General features: G+C 58.2%; 1 protein-coding gene across 8 annotated transcripts in view; it reads right to left on the reverse strand.

Annotated features, from left to right (window-relative positions):
- Positions 1-18,081, reverse strand: part of ZMIZ1 (zinc finger MIZ-type containing 1) — a 233,455-nt gene that overhangs the window by 56,415 nt on the left and 158,959 nt on the right. The window contains exon 1 of one of the 8 annotated variants that reach the window (XM_036827839.1): positions 11,524-12,231. The exons of the other annotated variants lie outside the window; for them this stretch is intronic. The gene's annotated coding sequence lies outside the window, so the exon portion shown is untranslated. Of the gene's footprint in view, positions 1-11,523; positions 12,232-18,081 lie in introns of those variants that run through there. 8 annotated transcript variants of the gene reach the window in all.

The following is an 18,081-nucleotide window of genomic DNA, read 5'->3' on the forward strand; positions in this document are numbered from 1 at the left end:
CTTGAATGGAGGAGAGGACCATCCCCCGTCCCTTGAAGGACCTCCTGGGCCTGGGTTCAGGCCCTGAACTTGCCCCGGCCCGGCCCTCAAACAGGCTACCCCCAGCCAGGCTGGGCCCTGAACTGGGGTGCCCTGGCTGCCTAATTAGGGGCTCAGCAGGGCATGCCAGGCAGCCTCTGGAAAACCTTAGAAGTGGAACAATCACTCCTAATTGGGCTTCCAGGATTCAGCTTAAGAAAACAGACTGCTTCTCCCCCGGGGACTTTGCTTCTGAAGTATATACAAACAAGTGATAGTTGTTCAACATTAAAAACGAAGTTGGCTAAAATGAGAATTTAAGCTACAATGAAGTTGTCTAAATGGAGAGGGACCTCGGAGGGCCAGGAGTTTGTGTGCGCGTGTGTGCAGGCCTGCACGTCCACACAGGGCATGCTGGGTGATCAGCAGGTGGATCGCCTTTTAGGGTCACAGTATCATCTCGGGAGCCCCTAACCAAGCCCCGGATCCTATGGTCTGGACCCCACACCGCCACAGGCACTGCCAGGGAAATGGAGAGGAGGGTCTCTGGCGGGCACCAAAGACTCACACTCCGAAGGTGGAAGGCCAGGGCTGGAGCCTCGAGGCCACCCTGACAACCCGCCCGCCCTCAGCCCCCCTGTCTGCCCACTGTTGGCAGCGACTGTATCCCCCCCCCACCCCCCGGGAAGAGATGGTACCACACAGGTGGAAGCACTCTTCTGGACCCCGAAGCGCTCTAGAAACATCAGATAGTTTTACTCCCTGCTCCCACTTGTGACCTCAGAGCCAGCATCTGACCTCTATTTACTTAGTACCCTGAAGTCAGGACCCTGGGTGGGGAGTATAAGGTAAGGCCACCTGGCCGGGGTGTTCTCCCTCCCCACATAACCCCCCAAAGGGACAGAGCGCTCCAGGTGAGTTCGCAGAGCTGGTGACAGGAAGCTGAAGCTCAGGGGGAAGGCGCCAGGCCAACCGAGGGAGGTGCTCCCTGCCCAGGCGCTGTGCCCGGGAGATGGGCCTGTGAGGGTTCAGGGACCCAGCCTGGACTCTAGTCCCCACGCCAAGGAGGACAGGAATCAACCACCCCATTTTTCAGATGGGGAAAGTGGGGGCCCTGAGAGGCGAGTGACTTCCCGGCGGTCTCCCGACTCTACGGTGCTTTGATACACTGACCATCTGAAAGTCTCTCTCTGCAGGAACCTCTGAGAATATTCACAGAATTCTTCTGCCATCCCTGAGACAGGCAGAAAGGAAGCTGTGGATAGCCTGGGCTGATTTCACCAGGAGGCCACGAAATGCCCTTTCCTGAGGGTCTGGGAGGGTCCAGAGTCATCTTCCCAAGGATGGGAAGGGCCTTCTGGGGTCAGCTCCAGCGAGCCTTCCCAGACCCCTCCCCCGGTCCCTGGAGTGGTGCAGTGAGAAAGGCTGCTGGGCCAGATGCCCTTGGCCACGTCTGAGGAGGAAGTACATCCTAGAGCCTTGGAGATGCTACCGCTCTCAGAGCTCCATGTCTGCCCTCTGGTTTGAGTGGGCTAAGGGCGTGCCTGCACGGGAGAAGGGGCAGGACAGGGCCAGGCGCAGTGACTGCCTTTGTCCTGGGCCCCCAGGCCAGTAGGAGGACCGTCCCTCGTACCCCAGCACGATAACACTAACATTTATGAAACACATCCCTTGTGCCAGGCACATGGACTTGGTGGGTCCTCACAGCCATCCCAAGGTCACTGCTATTACCATCCCTGTTTCTGCAGAGGCTGAGGCATCTCAGAGCTTCAGTAACTTGCCTGAGGTCACACAACCGCTAAGTGGAGGGGCTGCCCAGCATGGTAGGGAGGGATGGTGCGGGTGCCTGAGCACCCCAGAGGGATCAAGACGTGTTCATTCTTACACACATACACCATCTGGCTCCCAAGGTGCCCCTCCCACGTCACAGACACTCCCAACAACCCCCGTGTTCATGAATCTACACAAACCCATGAGAACACTGTCATATACACTCATCCAACAATCATACAACTTATCTCGTCCCGTGCGTGTCCACACGAACACACGCGTGTCCAACTGCAAGAATACACGATGTACGTACGCAGAGGCAAAACCCACGTAACATTTTCCAATGTTCCATCTTATGCTTTTCTGCAACATACCCCGCCGGCCCGCCCCCCTGCAACAGGCGCACTACCACTCCACGTATGGCCCTGCACGGCCGGGTGTCTTCCAGTGCTGCCATCTTCATTTGGGGACTTTAAGCTCCCAGAGGGCAGGGACCCTGTCTCTCTTCACATGCCCCACAGTGCCCCACCCAGAGCCAGCTCTTCATCTGTTCGTTCACTCATTCAAAACATATTAGTGTGTACTTCTGCCCATTTGGATGCAGAACATACAAACGTGAAGGAGCTATAGCCATGAGCTTGAAGAAATAAAACATTCCCGTGCAAACCGAGGGCTATAACTATGGCACAGTGAACCCAGAGAAGGCACAGGCACGTGTATGAGTGAGCGGACACGCGTGGAGGGCGTGCGTGCAGTGCCTCGGCAGGACACCTGCTCCAGGACTCCTGTTGCTGCAACAGGCCTGTGAAAGAAGGGGACCCCCATTTTACAGAAGAGGCAACTCAAGTGCACTGCAGAGTGGAATCACAAGCTCCAGATCACCTGGGTGGGGTGCCAGCAAGGCTTCAGGTAACAGGTGTTTAAGACCAGGGAGGCATCCAGGGAACCCAGCCTCTGGGTGGCCAGGCCCATCTGGAGGCTAGGGTCTATCTGGGCCAGAGCCCTCACCACAGGGAGCACCGCACACTCATCAGGATGCCCCAACTTGGGAAGAAATCTCCATGGCGGAGGCTGTAACCTGAGGACAAAGATCTCATCCAGGTCATCAAACGTACTTCTCAGAGAGGGTATAGCACCGCGCAGAGCTCTGAGAGGATTATCGGCCCCTGACAGGCCTGATGCTGGGAGGCTTAATTCCAGGCAGGTGGGTTGCAGGGGTTTGGCTCACAGGGTGCACGGGCCGGTGTGGGGTCAGGAGGGCGGCCGGGCAGTGATGATCCCTCTTCCCCACCAGGCCCGTCTGTTGCTCACTGGCGCCACGGGGCAGGGGCATGGAGAGAGCGGAGGAATCATTCCTGTTTCAAGGGTCAAAGTGGCCTGGACAGGAGAAGCCAGGGCCTGTGCTCAAAAAAAGAAGTGATTGCTTGGCGCTTGCCCCTTTCCCTTTCCTGATGCTGACCTCTGGGTTCCCCCTTCCGTGGGCTGGGCTGTCTCCCTGGGGCAGAAGTCACTAGAGACCCAGTGGCAAGGCTGCCCTGGGTCCAATAAAGTGGGGGTGGGGGCTTTCTCTGCTTTGGGTGCCAGTGCCCTGAGCCCCCCAGGATGGTGGTATCTGTCCTCCCTGCAGGGACTTCCCCAGGACTGCCCAGGAGCTTTGGGGACCTGCTGTTGGCAAATGAAAAGCAGACACACCTGAGGGTTGAAGCCACAAGCTACTCTCAGCAGTGAGGTAGGCCTGAGCCCGAGGCCAAGAGCTCTCAGGGCCCCAGGGGAGATTGGGGGGTGGGGTGGGGGGCTGCTGACTCCAGGGTTTCTCAGGCTGGGGGGAGGGGGGTGGGCATTCCGCATGTTTGTCAGGTCACTGGGGGAAAGGCACCCCTGTGCAGGCGCAGGAGCAGGTGAGATGGGGGAGCATTTGGATACTCTTGGGCTGTGATGGAAGTTATGAGGCAGGGAAGCAGGAGGATGTGTCCCCAGAGGAACAGGCCTAGCACAAACACAAGGAGACCCATGACAGAGCAGCAAGGACAGCTAATGCTTACTCAGGGCTGACCAGGTCCCAGCACTGTGTTCCAAGCTGTAGCTGGAATATGCTCTTTAATCTTCCTAGGACCCAATGAGATGAGTGCTAGTCCCCCATTTTACAGATGAGGAAACTGAGGCTTAGAGAGGGTTAGAGGACCGTTGTGTGGAGAGTACAGGAAAGGAGGGGGAGAGATGCTGGTGAGCAAGGCTGGGGAAGGGGGCCTCTGAGGTGTGAGGGTCTCCAGCCTCTAATGGGGGGGGCACAGGAGGGCCACGCCCTCCCCATCTGGAATGCCCCCCCATATCCACTTCTCTGGGAATGCCCAGCCCTCACCTCAGCTACTTCTCCCCGTGGAGACAAATCCCTAGGAAGCCACATGGCCCGGCCCCCCAGCCCCAGCTGCCCCTGCACTCGCCCTGCACGCAGTCTGCTCCCTGAGACTGTTGCCGCCTGACTCTCCAAGGCTGGGCCTGAGTGCTGTCCTGCTTTGCGGAGCCCAGCGCCCAGCACCCAGTGGTTGTCAAGCCCTGGGGTATGAGATGAAACAGCATACTGGCTCCTGTGGCTCTCCCCCAACTCGGAGAATTTCCTTTCACTGAGTGCCTTTCCGGGAGTCCTCTGGACAGCTGGAAGCCAGGCCTGGACCCATGGGCCTTACCCTGCCAGCCCACCTCCTTCAGGGCTGCTGGGCCCTGGGAGCCACCTCGACACAACGCGGCTCACAGGCCCTCTGCCCAGAAAATGCACTCCACACAAGCTGGGGGGGCTCAAGGACCCAAACGAACTATCCGTGGACCTCAGAAGGGAGAAGTTCTTGGGCAAGTTGCCCAGGGGGCTTCAGGAGTCCAAGGTGTAGATGTATATATAGCTCCTCCCCCAAGAAGGAAATGAAAGTGGGCGCCTGTGCTGGCCCACCCACCCTTCCTCCAGGGCTAGGACACCAGACGGCTGCCAGCGGGGAAGCCCTGCAGTTTCTCATCAGGACAGAACAAGTGGCAGGCACACTGCACCCCTCGCTCTCCCGGCTTTCTCAGGCTCTCCTGCTAACAGCAGCCACGCAGGAGGCAGCACGAGCCCCTGGACAGCCCGCCCTCCGCCCTGTGCGGCCAGGTCTCTGGTCACAACACACAGTGCAAGGGGCACCTTACAGACAAGGAACTGAGGCCCGTGGTGTGGCCGGGACCCAGGCTCTTGGGCTGGGGAATTCAAGAGAAACCGAAAGCCCAGCTGGTCTGGGAGCTGATCATACGCTGAGAGGGTATGAAGTCAACCTGATAGTAATGAGAGCTGCCACTTACTGAGCAATTACTATGTGCCAGACACTAAGTGCTCAAAGCCCCATCTCATTTACCCACTGCCGCAACCCTGCCGGGCAGAGGCAGACACAGGCAGCTGTGTTTTATTCATTAGGAGACAGAGACTTGGAGAAGTTAAGTGACTTGCCCAAGGTCACCCAGTAAACGACAGCTGTGGGTTTCATAATTACTCCCCGACGCTGTCTTGGGAAGGACGCTGGGTGGCCTCAATGAAGAACCCAGGGTGTGGGTGGGGGTGGGTGAAGCAGGGAAGTTCTGCGGGGCCCTGTGTTTCACAGAAAGGACAGCGGGGAAAGTCCAGGGCCCTGTGCACAGAGGGGGGTGGGAGCTGCTAACAGAGAGGCAGGCAGAGGCCCCGGGACCCTGCCTCCCTATAGATCTGTGATGACAGAGCTGTTGAGACTCCTTAGACACCCTCCAGCACTGTCCAACAGAACCTTCCGTGATGATGGAAACCTTCAACCACTGCACTGTCCAATATGGTAGCCACCAGCCCCACGGGGCTACTGAGAACCTGAAATGTGGCTAGTGTGATTGAGGGCCTGACATAGAATTTCATTTAATTTTATCTAATATACACTTAAATAGCCACCTGTGGCTAGTGGCCTTTCGATCAGACAGCATGGTAAACCCAGTGATTCTTCCTACATGTGGGGTCCCCGAGAAGGACGAGGGCTCCCGCACGTCACATGTCAACTTGGGAAGCCAGAGCTGGCCCAAGAGCTCGGACCTCTCTGTTTCTTCCTGGGTGACTGCCTTTGCTGCAACACACCTAAGCCCGGGCTGGTCATTTAAGAGACGTATATTGAGTACCCAGCATCGATACTAGTCAGGGGCGGCCCGTCCAGCAATGTACAACCTAGTGGGGATGACACCCGGTGGGCAAACGACCACATAAAACAGACTGATGTAAGGTTGCGGGTCCCGGAAGCACGAAGGAGTGGAAAGGACCGCCAAGAGATGGGGTCCTGTGTCTGTGTGTGTGCTGGGGTCAGGGGACCAGGGAAGGCCTCCTGGCTGGTGACGTTCGAGCTGGGCCTAGTAGCGGCAGGGTGGAGAGGAGGTGACAGAAAGATGGGCTCCTCCCTGGGCTTTTTTCCCCTCCCCTCCGAAATGTGGCCCCCCATTTTCCACAGCCTTCCCTCCCACACGTAGGGTCTGAATCAGGGGCTGTTAAGTCTTTTGTGCACAACTACGAAGCTGCCAACCAGGTCACACTCTTGGGAGGTGGAGAGGGAGGGTGCCTCTAAATCAAGGGCCGCCTCAGGCTCTGCCGGAGGAGGCATGGGAGGGTGTGCGACCAAATGCATGCCAGTCCAAAGGCTGTCCCCTGTCACCTGTCCCCTCCAGTCCCAAGGAACCGCCCACATGGATTTAAACCCTCTGGGGGCGTGGCTGTAACACATCCCCCCCCCATCCCCCCCCCCCCCCGAGGCACTAGGGGCAGAGTCTACAAACAAGGTTCTCTTTTTCCCAGGAGAGAACAGAGGGGAGGCCTGGACAAGTTCTACCAAGTTCCCGGAGCTCCTGAGAAGAGCTGGCTGCCCTCGCCTCCCCACCACGGGCGACCGCAGAACAGGAACCCTGCAACACAACGAGCTTTCCATTGCGTCAGCAGAGACAGGGACGTTCCTGCAGCAGAGCTCCGACCTCGCAGGGCTCCCCCACTTCCCTGGATGGATTCCTGCCTCGACCCAGCAGCATCCCTGCTCCCAGAAGCCCTGGGAGTCCCAGGGGCCTCCCTGGCTCCTCCCTGCCCCGGGGATAAGATCCAGGCTCCTGGGATAAGATCTGTTTCAGCTATGGCCCCACCTCCCGTGCTCACCTCTGCTGCTTCGTCTGGAGGGACCGCCTCCCTAGGTGTGCCACCTGACATTCATTCCCCTTCTTACCCAAGACCCCAATCCTACCCATTTCCAAAATCAAGGGCCACCTGGGAAGAGTTTCAGGCTACCCCAGCCCCAAAGGCACCACCTTCCCCTCCTCCTACAGCTCCTAGGGTGTGGAGCATAAGACTCTATTCATTCAATTCTCCTCGCCCCCATGCACCTTACTATCTCCCGCTGCATCCTCAGATGCTGGCAGCAGGTAGCACCCAAAGGCAGGGCCAGACCTCCTTCAGTCTCCTGTCTCCTCACATCGTACACACACACCCTCTGGCCCAAGACTCCAGGAGTTCAACTCCTGGAGTGGAGTCTACCTTTCAGAGATCAGACACAGGGCGATGTTCTCAGTACAGAGATGAGGACAGAGGTCCCCCGGAGGGGAAGTGACTTGCCAAAGGTCACACTAATTTGGTAACAGATCATAGACGTTATCACTTGAATGCTAGGCCCTGGGAGCCATGCTGCCACCAACAGTATCAGAATTATCTGAGGGGGGCTTTACAAAACCAAAGCCAAATCACAGAGGCTGGGCTCTACCCCACAACTACCGAAACTCCAGGGTGACTGGGGAGCCTTGGCTTCAGGGAATGTGGGTGTCCTGGCCAAAGTCCCGACCTTCATTCACCACACATGCACAGAGCACCCACTACTGCCCCGGGCCCGGCACTTGTAAGGCCTGGCCTCCCCCCAAGGGTAGGTGGAGGCAGTCGGAGGACCCAGAGGGCCTCGGGGGCTCCAAGCAGGAGTCCATGCCACGTCTACAGCTACTGAGAGGAAGGGGGCAGGAGGGCAGCAGAGTGCCTGGCAGGCCCAGCCTGACGCTCTGGGTGGTGGGGTCAGGGTCTGGCTCTGTCAGTCAGTTTTGAAGGGCACACGGCACATCAGACTCTGGGGATCAAGCGTGCTGCGAGTATCCCCAGGCGGCCCACCTTGGCTCCAGGGAAAGGCACGGTAAGCAGAGGCCCTGAACAACAACTCCACCTCACTCAAGGGGACTGGAAACCTGGGACTGTACCCAAAGATCCTCTCATCTCTCAAGCTCCCCTGGATGGGCCTTGAGGACCCCGGTTTGGGGCTGCTGGGGTCCCTGTCAGAGAGCCAGCCCCTACTGAGACTTCCTCCTTCGGTCAGCTCAGGGCCCAGGGGAGCAGGCAGCTGCAGTGAGGCCTGCTGCAGGGGGGAGGTGGGTACCTCAGGACACAGGGACAAGGCCAGAGACAAAGTGACCTCACAGGGATGGAGGAGGAAAGTGAAACAAGGCACAATTAAATCTTATATAAACCTCAAGTTCAAAACGGCAGACTGGGATTTGCAATGGAATGTAAGAGGGCATCAGTTCCATCCCAGGCCTGCCCTGCCATATGACCTTGGGGCAGGAAGTCACTTTGCCCCTCTGACCCAGAGAGGTTGGAAGTGCTTAGAGGGTAGGGGCCTTGTTTTTCCCTGAGCAGGCTCCCTCGTGAGGCTGCTGCCTCTCTGCCAGGCCCTGGGAGAGTTTCCTCCTGCAGCTGAGGCTTCAGGGAAAGCAAAGGGGAGAGTGGCACCTCGAATGGCCCGTGACATGAGGGGCAGCAGGCCCTGGCAGGACGGGAGCGAAGGGCATCTTGTGTTAGCCAAATGTCCCCCACCCCTTCTCCCCTCAGGGCTGGGGCCTGCACACCTCCCTCTGGGGTGGTGCTAATGAACCTGGCCACAGGCCTACCGTTGGGGTCCTTCCCAGTGGAGAAGAGCCAGCCTCTCCCTTGGGACCAAAGCCGCATCGATCAAGGTAAACACCTCCCTTACCAGGGAGCCCGTCTCCCTCTCCTTCCAGCTCTGACAGCTCAGAACTCTCTGTTCCTGGGGACTCGAGGCTGAGCTGGCTCTCCCGCCTGATCGATGGATGACTTCACAAAGACTGACGCCTACCGGGCACCAAGACGGTCCTCAGGGAGGTCTGAGGCTGCTCCTGGGACCGCTGCCCACCCTTGCCCCCCTGGCTGACCTCTGCTGGGTGGTAATGCACTGGCGGAGGAGTCGGAGACCTGGGGCTCACGCCGCTCGCTGGGTGGTGACCTTGGGCAAAACTGAATCTCGGCTTTCTCCCGTGCTAAGTGGGAGCACCTGGCTTGTCTATACTCCCCTTACTGGGAGGCTGTCAGAAGATGCAGTGCTAAGAAAATGGAAGGTCCCTGTATCCAATGGACTCTTCCTGCACTGTCACACCTGTGGGCTCTGGTCTAGTGTCCTCACCTCACTTCTGTCCTAAGTCTCCATCATTCTAGGCCAGAGCTGTCCAATGGAACTTGCGGCCACAGCGGAAATGTTCTATGATCTGAGCTGCCCAATCTGGTCGTCACTAGCCACATGCGGCTGCTGACCATTTGAAATGTGGCTGGTGCAAAGGAGAAACTGAACTTGTAATTAATTTAAGGGTATAAACAGCCACATGCGGTTAGTAGCTACCATACTGAACAATGCAGTTCTAAACACAGCTCCGCCGTCCTTACTCCCTGGCATGTGACCCAGAAAGAGCCATGAGCAAGCTCCCAGGTAGGACTCTGGTTGAACATCTGTGGGAGCTCTCAGTCTGACTGGCTAACATCAGACTCGGAACTCATCTTGGAGTTCCCAGGGACTGAGCTCAGCCTTGTTGCTTAGTACTGAGCCAACACTGACTTACAAGCAGAAGCACTCTTTCAATCTCTCCATCACCTCCCCACTCCCACAGGGAAAGCAGCACGCGGCCAGCTTTCTGCTCATGCAGTCACTCAGTCGTCACTGGGCACCTACCACCTGCCAGGCACGGTGGCTGGCACCGGGGTATACTGTGATGAGTAAACACACGGCCCCTGCCTTCAAGGAGCTCACAGTCAAGGCCACACTCCAGTCAGAGCTGACTGGTCTCCTCTGTCCCCTACTGGGTGTTCTCGAGGACATCAATTTTGCCATCTGAAACGGCGCTACCAAGTCCCTGAGTGCACAGACTGTCGTGAGAACCAGGAGGCAAAAGAGAGAGAGGCGAAGGGGCTCTTGTTGTCGAGGAGGCTGTGCAAGGGAGCAGACACAGCACTATGAAGCAAGTCTCAAACTCTGTGCAGGCTGCTGCTTCCGGTAAAGACCCAGATTCTCACCAAAGCATCGCTGTTCGGTGGTTTCTCACTAAGGAAGTTCAGGGTAAAAATAGCTCAGGAGGGGACTTGAATCCTGCTAGTTGGGGGGTAGTCACTGCCTGGCTAGCACACAAAAAAGGGGAACAGGCTTACCAGCAGCCACGTGGACTTCAAGACTCACCCCCCCCACCACACCCCTCCTGCCGAGGGACAGGGCTTTCTGCTCTGTAGCGGATGGGAGATGAGCTTCCGGCCCAGAGCTCCAGAACTGGAAGGGGCCTGGTCCCTATACACCTTCTGGGGTCACCCTGATTTCAGGGTGCCATCACCTTTCCCACTCCAACTCATTCCCCAATCGAATTTCTGGCCCATTCTCAAGGATGGCCCATTAAGAAGCTCTCTGGTACCAACTCCTTCCCAGCCGCCTCACAAGACCTTCCCGCTGGAGGAGCTACCAGCCATGCCTAGCACCCATCTGCCAGTCCAGCCTGATGGTGGAGGACAGGGGACCCAGGCCCCCATCCTGAGAGTGATGGTGTCCTGAAGCCCATCTATGGAGGTTCACTGGTGCAAAGGGTTAGGGCAGGGAAAGACAGCCTGACGTCTCCTAGTCTCACCCAAGCTGGCTTCCAGTTGGACTCAAGAAGTGGGACCTATCTAGTGCTCCAGGCACCAAGGCTTGTTAAGACCCCAACACCAAACCCACATGCTCCTGACCACCAAGACAGACCTTCAGCCCAGGCAGTCCTCTGAGAAACCCTCTCTCCAAGGTCTTAAACAAGATCTCCACAGCCTGGTGTCAGGCACCCCCAGAAAGGCCCCTTCCTGCTCTCTAGTGCAAACCCATCTCTCCTCCTCCTCCTCCTCCAGCTGGCCTCCCAGCAGACACTTGTCAGAAGTCTGTTCTGCACCCACCACCTCTCGGAAGGGCGCTCTGCTGCAACGGTGGCACCACCAGCGCACCTCAGAGTCTCTGGGCGCTTTCAGCATTAGGGCTGCATCCTGACAAAGGAGCAGCTTGAAGTTAAGAACCCTCGGCGGCTGCCTCCGCGGAAGGCTTCCTGGCCGATTCTTATTTTTGCAATAGCAGCCGATTGAGGACGGAGTCTTGTAAAATGTCTGCTGGAGAGCCAACACTTCACCTTCGAGAGTGGGGGCGGTAGGGGAGCACCCTGGCCCCGGGCCCCGAAGAGAATGAGGGGCCCCTGTGTGGGCGCACAAAACGGGCCCGGTGCACGCCGGTGCCACTCTCGCGGCCAAGCCTCGGGCTGACACCATGCAGCACACGGCGCTACCCACAATGCACCGGCCCTCCTCTGTCACACACAGGCACGCACACTCACCCCCGCTCCCGGAGGGAGCCGGGGCCCGGTCCGCGGGCGCCCCGGCGCCGGCCCCTCCAACCCCGCACTTACCTGGAAGTTGCACCGGCCGCGGTTCCGCCCTGGCGCCCGCAGGGGGCTGGGGCCCAGCCGGGGGCGGCCGCAGCGAGCGACTCGGGGCAGGGTTCAGCCGGCGCCGAACAAAGGCTGCACGCAGGCAGCGGGCGCCGCCTGCATCCCCGCTCCGCGCCGGAGCGGCGGCGGCGGCGGCGCGGGGGCCCGGGCGGCTCCGGCGCCCGCTCGCTCCGCGCTGCCCGCTCCGAGGGCGCTCCGGCTCCCGCGCTCCCGCTCGCTGCTGCCCGCCACCGCCGCCGCCGTCCGGCTACCGCACAGCACACATCAATTATTCATCGCCCGTCTCCAGCTTCCCGGGCGAAGCCAATCACAGGCGGAGGCTCCGTTAATGGGGCCGCCGCCGAGGAGGCAGCCAGCCGCGCGCCCGGGTGCAAGCGACAGCCCTCCGGGGACGGGGATGGGCCGGGGGCGCGCGGGGGGCGGGGGTGCACGGGGCGCGCCAGCGAAACTTCCCACGGCCAGCGCCCTGCGCCGCGCGCCCGTACCCCGCCGGCGCGACCACCCACCCTGCGTGCGCCCGCGTGGGGCTGGGGGCTCGGGGGAGGCCGGGCGCGCCGCGGCGGGGGGAGGGGAGGGAGGAGGAGGAGCGCGGAGAGATGAAAGGCTAGCAGACCTGCCTCGGCGTCTCCAGGGAGCCCTGGCTCGCGCGCGCCCTCCCCGCCCCGCGAGCCTCCCGTCCGCACCCCCGCCCCCCAGCCCGCCACCCGCCACCCGCCACCCGCCACCCGCACTCACTCGCGCGCGCAGACCGTCGGCCCAGCCACTTTGCTGCGAGGGAGCGCGAGCGAGTATGAATCGGAGGCAGCTCACATTTCAAACTTGCACGCAGGGGTGGTGCTGGTGCACGCCGCCGCCGAGCGAACGCACGACCCGACAGGCAGCGCTCCAGCCTCCGGGCGGGGGCGGCGACCAGGCCCCCTTCCCTCCCCCGCCCAGGCAATAAATTGGAAGCAACACTTGTGCAAGTGGGTCTCCCGGAACGCTGCCGCCCGAGGGGGCCGCCGGGAATGCGCAGGCGGTGGATGACTTCGGGTGTCTCCCGCCCCCCAGAGAATCCTCCCAAGTGGTCATGCTAATGAGGGTCCAAGGCAGGGTGGGGGCGGAGGAGGGAGCTGGCCTGGAGGCGGCCTCGGCCCCGGGGAGGAGAGGAGGCGGGGCGGGACTGGGGCATCTGGATTGCGACCTGGTTTCAAGGATTTTCGGAACGGGTTAGGGGGCGGAGAAGGCAGGCGGCCTGGCATCTTCCCTGGCACTGATGCCCCTGCCGCCCCTGGGATTCCCCGAGGCAAGGTGAGCGGGCGCACGTACGCTCGAGCTCGCTGACTTCGGGGAGTTCCTGTGCCCTGGAACCAGCGGCGGTAGGGAAGCCGGGGGCGGCTACTGAGCGCTGCACTGCCCCGCCCCGGGAGCTGCTGCCTTCCTGACATTGCATCCTGTGGTGGCCGCGGCCTCTTCCTTCCAGCCTGTCTGTCGCAAGGGCTGCTGGCGCTGAGCTGAGCAGACACACCTGGAAGCCCACCCGCCGCCCTACCACCCCAAAGGGTTCTTCGCTCCTTCCTCTTTCGTAGGCACTTCCCATCACCACGACCCTCTTGGGAGAAACTATTTTAAGCCCCTTCCCCCAGCCCACCTGCAGTGAAGGTTTCTTGAATGTCGACTTAACTGCCCAAACAATTAGGAAGGTAAGTGGGGCCCCATCATTCACCCTAATGAAGGGTAACCAGAACTGCCTTGAAAAATTTCCTCTGTATTAGACTGCCCTGCACTGCTCTCCTTGCCATCATGGGTAAATGACCAGGTCAGCTAGCCTTTGACGTTGCTTCTCCTGTTCTCCTTCCATCACTCCCGATTACACAGCCTCCCCCCTCCTTTTCAGTCTGAGCTCTGGCTGGCCCCTGAACCTTCGTGTCTATCCTACTGCCAGCCCTGGAAGTGCCTGAAACAAATCACATATCTAGAAATTATGTTCTTGCTCCTTGTTTGACATAAATCGTTAGCAGGCTCTAATCCCACCCACTGCCACTTGAAATATCACTTTCAGAGATGGCATTTGGAAATGCAGTTGTCATGGGCTTTCCCTCAGAGGAGCTGGTTAAATGGATTAATTCATACTTTATAACTTGCTGCCTTTTGGACAAGAACTAGCTTCCTGCAAGAGAGATTAATTTGCATCGCCTTCCTGCAGGGCCAACCCTGGGGCAGCCAGGGTAAGGACTTTTCTGCTCTGCCCAAATTCCAGGCTCTGCTCAGTCTCCCCTCCTCGGAGGAAACTTCCCTCATCTTGGGTTACAATGGCTTCTTCAGGGACAGTCATTTATTCACTGAGACATCCATTGGGGCCCTGCCCTCCCAAGCAGCCCCACAGGGGTTTGGGAGCCCATGAGGGAAGAGCCCTGTGGCCAGTGAAGACCCTCCATCTTTCTCTTTGGTTGGCCCAGTCCCCACTGCAGATCCTGCATACCACAGACTCCAAAGCCCAGTGCTCAGCCAGTGACACCCAGAAACAGAGGGGGCACGACAGCTGGGTCCACGTTTCAGAAGAAAACACTGAGACGGATGTCCCTAAGACCTGTTTTCTATCATAAATCTGGTTTTAACATGATGTCAGGGCTCAAACCTCGATTATACAGAATTCAAAGCTGCCAAGACCTCAAATAACCAGAACAACGTTCTTCTGGATCCTCCCCTCCCAGAAGTTCTCTGCAATGATAGTTCACAATATTTGTCTGATTCTTAGTGCCTTTGGAGCCACCAAAGACCCAAATGTTTGGAACTTCCAGGTTCATTCTTGAAATACCCGGTATGTGGTGGTACCATGTGGCTCCAGGCACTGAATTCAGAAAAACCACTCCTATAGGTTGAACCAGAATTTGGACTGGAATTGAGCAGAGGTTTCCATCAGAGGAACACAGACCTGGTGGCAGGGCCTGGGAAACTAGTGACAGCCCCACTCCTCCCCCACCTCCCAGCTCTCCCTGGGACCTACTCTGGAAGGAGCCCCAAGGTGGGGTGAGAGAAGAGTAGTGATACACTTATTTAAACTTCACAGGCCTGGGACCAACTGACTTTCCCCAGGTGAGGAAAAAAAAAAAAAAGGTAAATACTCTCCACTAGCAGATTTATGTAATTAGGAAAACAAATTGTTTTCAAGAATCCATTCACCAGCCCTCACAGAAGGCCTCCTGGCTAAAGCTCGCGTTTTCACATGCTAATTTCAAGGCCTGCTTGGTCCCATTCAAGCCCCAGTTCGGCTCACTAGGTTAGCAGGCTCTTAATACTACAAGCCCGGAGTCTGGAGAAATATGGGTACTCCAACCAGTTCCTACTTCAGAAGGGTTTCTCTCCACTTACTCCACGTTCCAACTCCACTTTTCCAACTTCCAAAGATTTGCTCAAAAGCCTGAGGCCCAAAGTGGCCCGCTCCACCCCCTGGGCGCCTGCCTTGATAAGGATCTATAGGAAAGCGGCTGCAGACAAAGGCACTCTCCACCTCTGAGCGCACTGGGGGAGCTCTCCGAGTGACCTCGGCGAGGGGGGCACAGCCCGGAGGGATGACTTGGGAGGCAGAAGAAGGAAGAAGAAAGGGAGAGCTGCGGCCCTGGCGCCGTGGCTCCTTGATGAATGTCCGGGAGCCCTTGGGAAGCCTGATTCAGGGATCAAGAGCTGGTGGCTTCTCCTGTGGGTGTTTGAACTCCTCCTGCCGTGGGCCCTGGCGAGAAGGAGCCGCCAATAAATCACAGCACTGCAGCCGGGAAGGCAGCCGCGGCTTGCACTGGACGGAGTGGGAGGGAGGATGCTTCACCCAGCTGGGGAGCCTGTCGTGCAGAGCCTACCTCCTCAGGACCAACCAGGCCGTGGAGGCCGGGGTGGGGGTGGGGGGAGAATGTGGTGCAGGAGGAGCCTCCTCCAGGCCTTTCCCGCTCACCTCCAGAGGGATGGGCTCCTGGATCCTGTCCCAGCCCAGGCCAGTAAGTATGAATGAGCAAAGCCACCGGATGTAGGTCCCCCTGGGGGGTGGGGGGGGTGGGTAGAAAGTGGTTCCCAGGCTCAGGGCTGGGTCACCTCCTCTGTAAGGCTTTGGTTCGGGGGGCTAGGGGCATACACAACCCCAGCTCCCTCCAGCTGAGACTGAGAGGCAGAACAATGAACCCCAGAGCCACCGAGCCAGGTCTTCCTCAAGCAGGGCTTGCTGATTCAGCAGGTCTCAACAAGGATCCCTGTGACTCAGAGATGTCACCCATGCGGGCTCCAGCACTCAGAGGGAGAGTGAAGAAGACAGGGAGGCCCCAGGTGGTGTCCACGGGAGTGTGGCAGTCATGAGCTCAGGCCTTGGGAGCTGCTTGGCCATCTGTCTCCATTCAACTGATCCTTCTCAGGGCGCATGGAAGCGCGTGCAGGGCATGGAGTGGGTTCAATAAACATACGCACACATACTGGAGGATAACCGGCCATGAAGCATCTGTCTCACTGCCAGAGCAGCTGCCCCAGGAAGGCTCAAGCAGCTGCACTGGGCGTGAGTTGATTCAGGGGCTCTGCCTCCAGGGACCTTTTTCTGGGGCTTCTGCCCACCTCTGAGGGGTCAGGACACGAACTCCTGTGTCCTTTGATAATACTGTTCCCTCTGCCTCTTTCCCTTCCTCCTTCACCCTGGTCAGCCGCCTTAATTCTACATGTACAATCTCAAAGAAGAAAGGCACAGCTGACATTCAGCTCCCAGCCAGCCAATGCAGGTATCTCTGCCAGGCCTCGGGGCCCTACCCACACATGGGGACAGTGGGAGGGCACACTCCCACTGGGAACACAGAGCTGGGAGCCCCAAGCTGGATCCAGGCCTCTCCTCTGTCCATAGTAATAGAGTGCTCCCACTGACAAAGTGCCTGCTGGTTGCCAGGCACAGTTCTAGGCACTTTCCAAGTATCAACACGCCATCCTCACAGACAGCCCTCTCTGGTAAGGTGTGATTATTATTTCCACTCTGCAGAGGATAACAGTGAGGCACAGAAAGGTTTAGACAACTTGCAGAAAGATTTAAACTACCCAGCCATCTGGCTCTAAAGTCTGCACCAGCAACCGTAATACCGTATTCCCAAGATGGGACTCTAGAGAGAGTGACCATCAAAGTCACACAGCGAGTTAGAGTTGTGATGAGAGTCAGGTTTTATATTCTTTCCAGCACACCACATTACATATATGGAAATGTCTTCTTTCTTTGTGGTTTTTTTTTCCTGTTTAGCCTCTGTGCGATTTAACCATCCACCTGACATTCCGGGTTGTCCAGGGCTCCACCTGAGGGGGCATGGGGGTCATGGTGGAGAATGAGACCTACCTGGCTCAGAACCGCCTGTCACTGCTCCCCCCACCCCCTTCCCGGATGTATCCTCCAGCAGGGCCCTCATCCCACACTCAGGCTGCGTTCCCAGAAGTCTGCATTTGGCATCGGCCCAAATCTTATAATCATTTCATTAAGAAAACAAAACCAACCCCTGCCCCACACGTCCATCGGCACTGCCAAGAAACCCTAGGGTTGTGAGGTTATCGGGGGTCCAGGAAAGCCTCCTGCCAGGCTGGAGGAGGAGGATGGGGGAGGGAACCCAGGAACCAGGCATGAAATGGTCCCTCAGGTGGCTTCCGTCTTTAAGAGCTGCCTGCCCCTCCATCCACTCAGCTGGGAAGGCAGCCGTGCCCAGGCTGTCTGCCCATGCCACTAGGATGCCCACAGCCTCTCAGCTACACAGAGAGGCCAGAGGGGTCGGAGCGGAGACAGGAAGGAACTGACCATGTCCCCGCTAGCTGAGGAGTTGTGGAGGGTGGGGATGTGCCTGGAATTGGAGGCTGAGCCTCAGGAAACAAGTACTGACTAGCTGGTGGCCTTGGACAAGTCACTTTGGCTTTCTTGGGCCTCTGCCTCATCCTTTGTAAAATGGGAGCGAGGCCAACTAATACCAGGTGCCAGGGAGGACCAAAGGAGATAACAGCGATCATTCTCAAGAGGCTGAGAGGCTGTGGGGTTGTGGATCCCCCCTCCCCCAAAAGGTGCTGAAGGGCTACCCCCCAGTACCTGTGAACGTGACCTTTTTTGGAAACAGGGTCGCAGATGATCAAGTTAAAATGAGGTCATTAGGGTGGACCCTAATCCCATATGACTGGTGTCCTGATAAAAAGTAGAAATTTGGACACACAGACAGACATGCACACAGGGAGAGTGCCATGTGAGGACTGGCGTTCTGCTGTTATGAGCCGGGGAACTACCAGAAGCCAGGAGAGATGCCTGGAACAGGTCCTTCCCTGGTGCCTTGAGAGGGAGCACGGCCCTGCCACCACGACACCTTGATTCAGACTTCTGGCTTCCAGAACTGCGAGACAATGCAATCCTGTTGTTTAGGCCGCCCCGTCTGTGGTACTTTGTTATGGCATCTCTAGCAAACGAATACCCACGGTGATGCTGCAGAAACCTAAGTCTCAGCTCATCATTCTTCTGCTTAAACCGCTCTGGCTCAGTCAGTGTAAAAATCCACG

The sequence above is a fragment of the Balaenoptera musculus genome, chromosome 16, assembly GCF_009873245.2.
Source record: "Balaenoptera musculus isolate JJ_BM4_2016_0621 chromosome 16, mBalMus1.pri.v3, whole genome shotgun sequence".
NCBI lineage: Eukaryota > Metazoa > Chordata > Mammalia > Artiodactyla > Balaenopteridae > Balaenoptera > Balaenoptera musculus.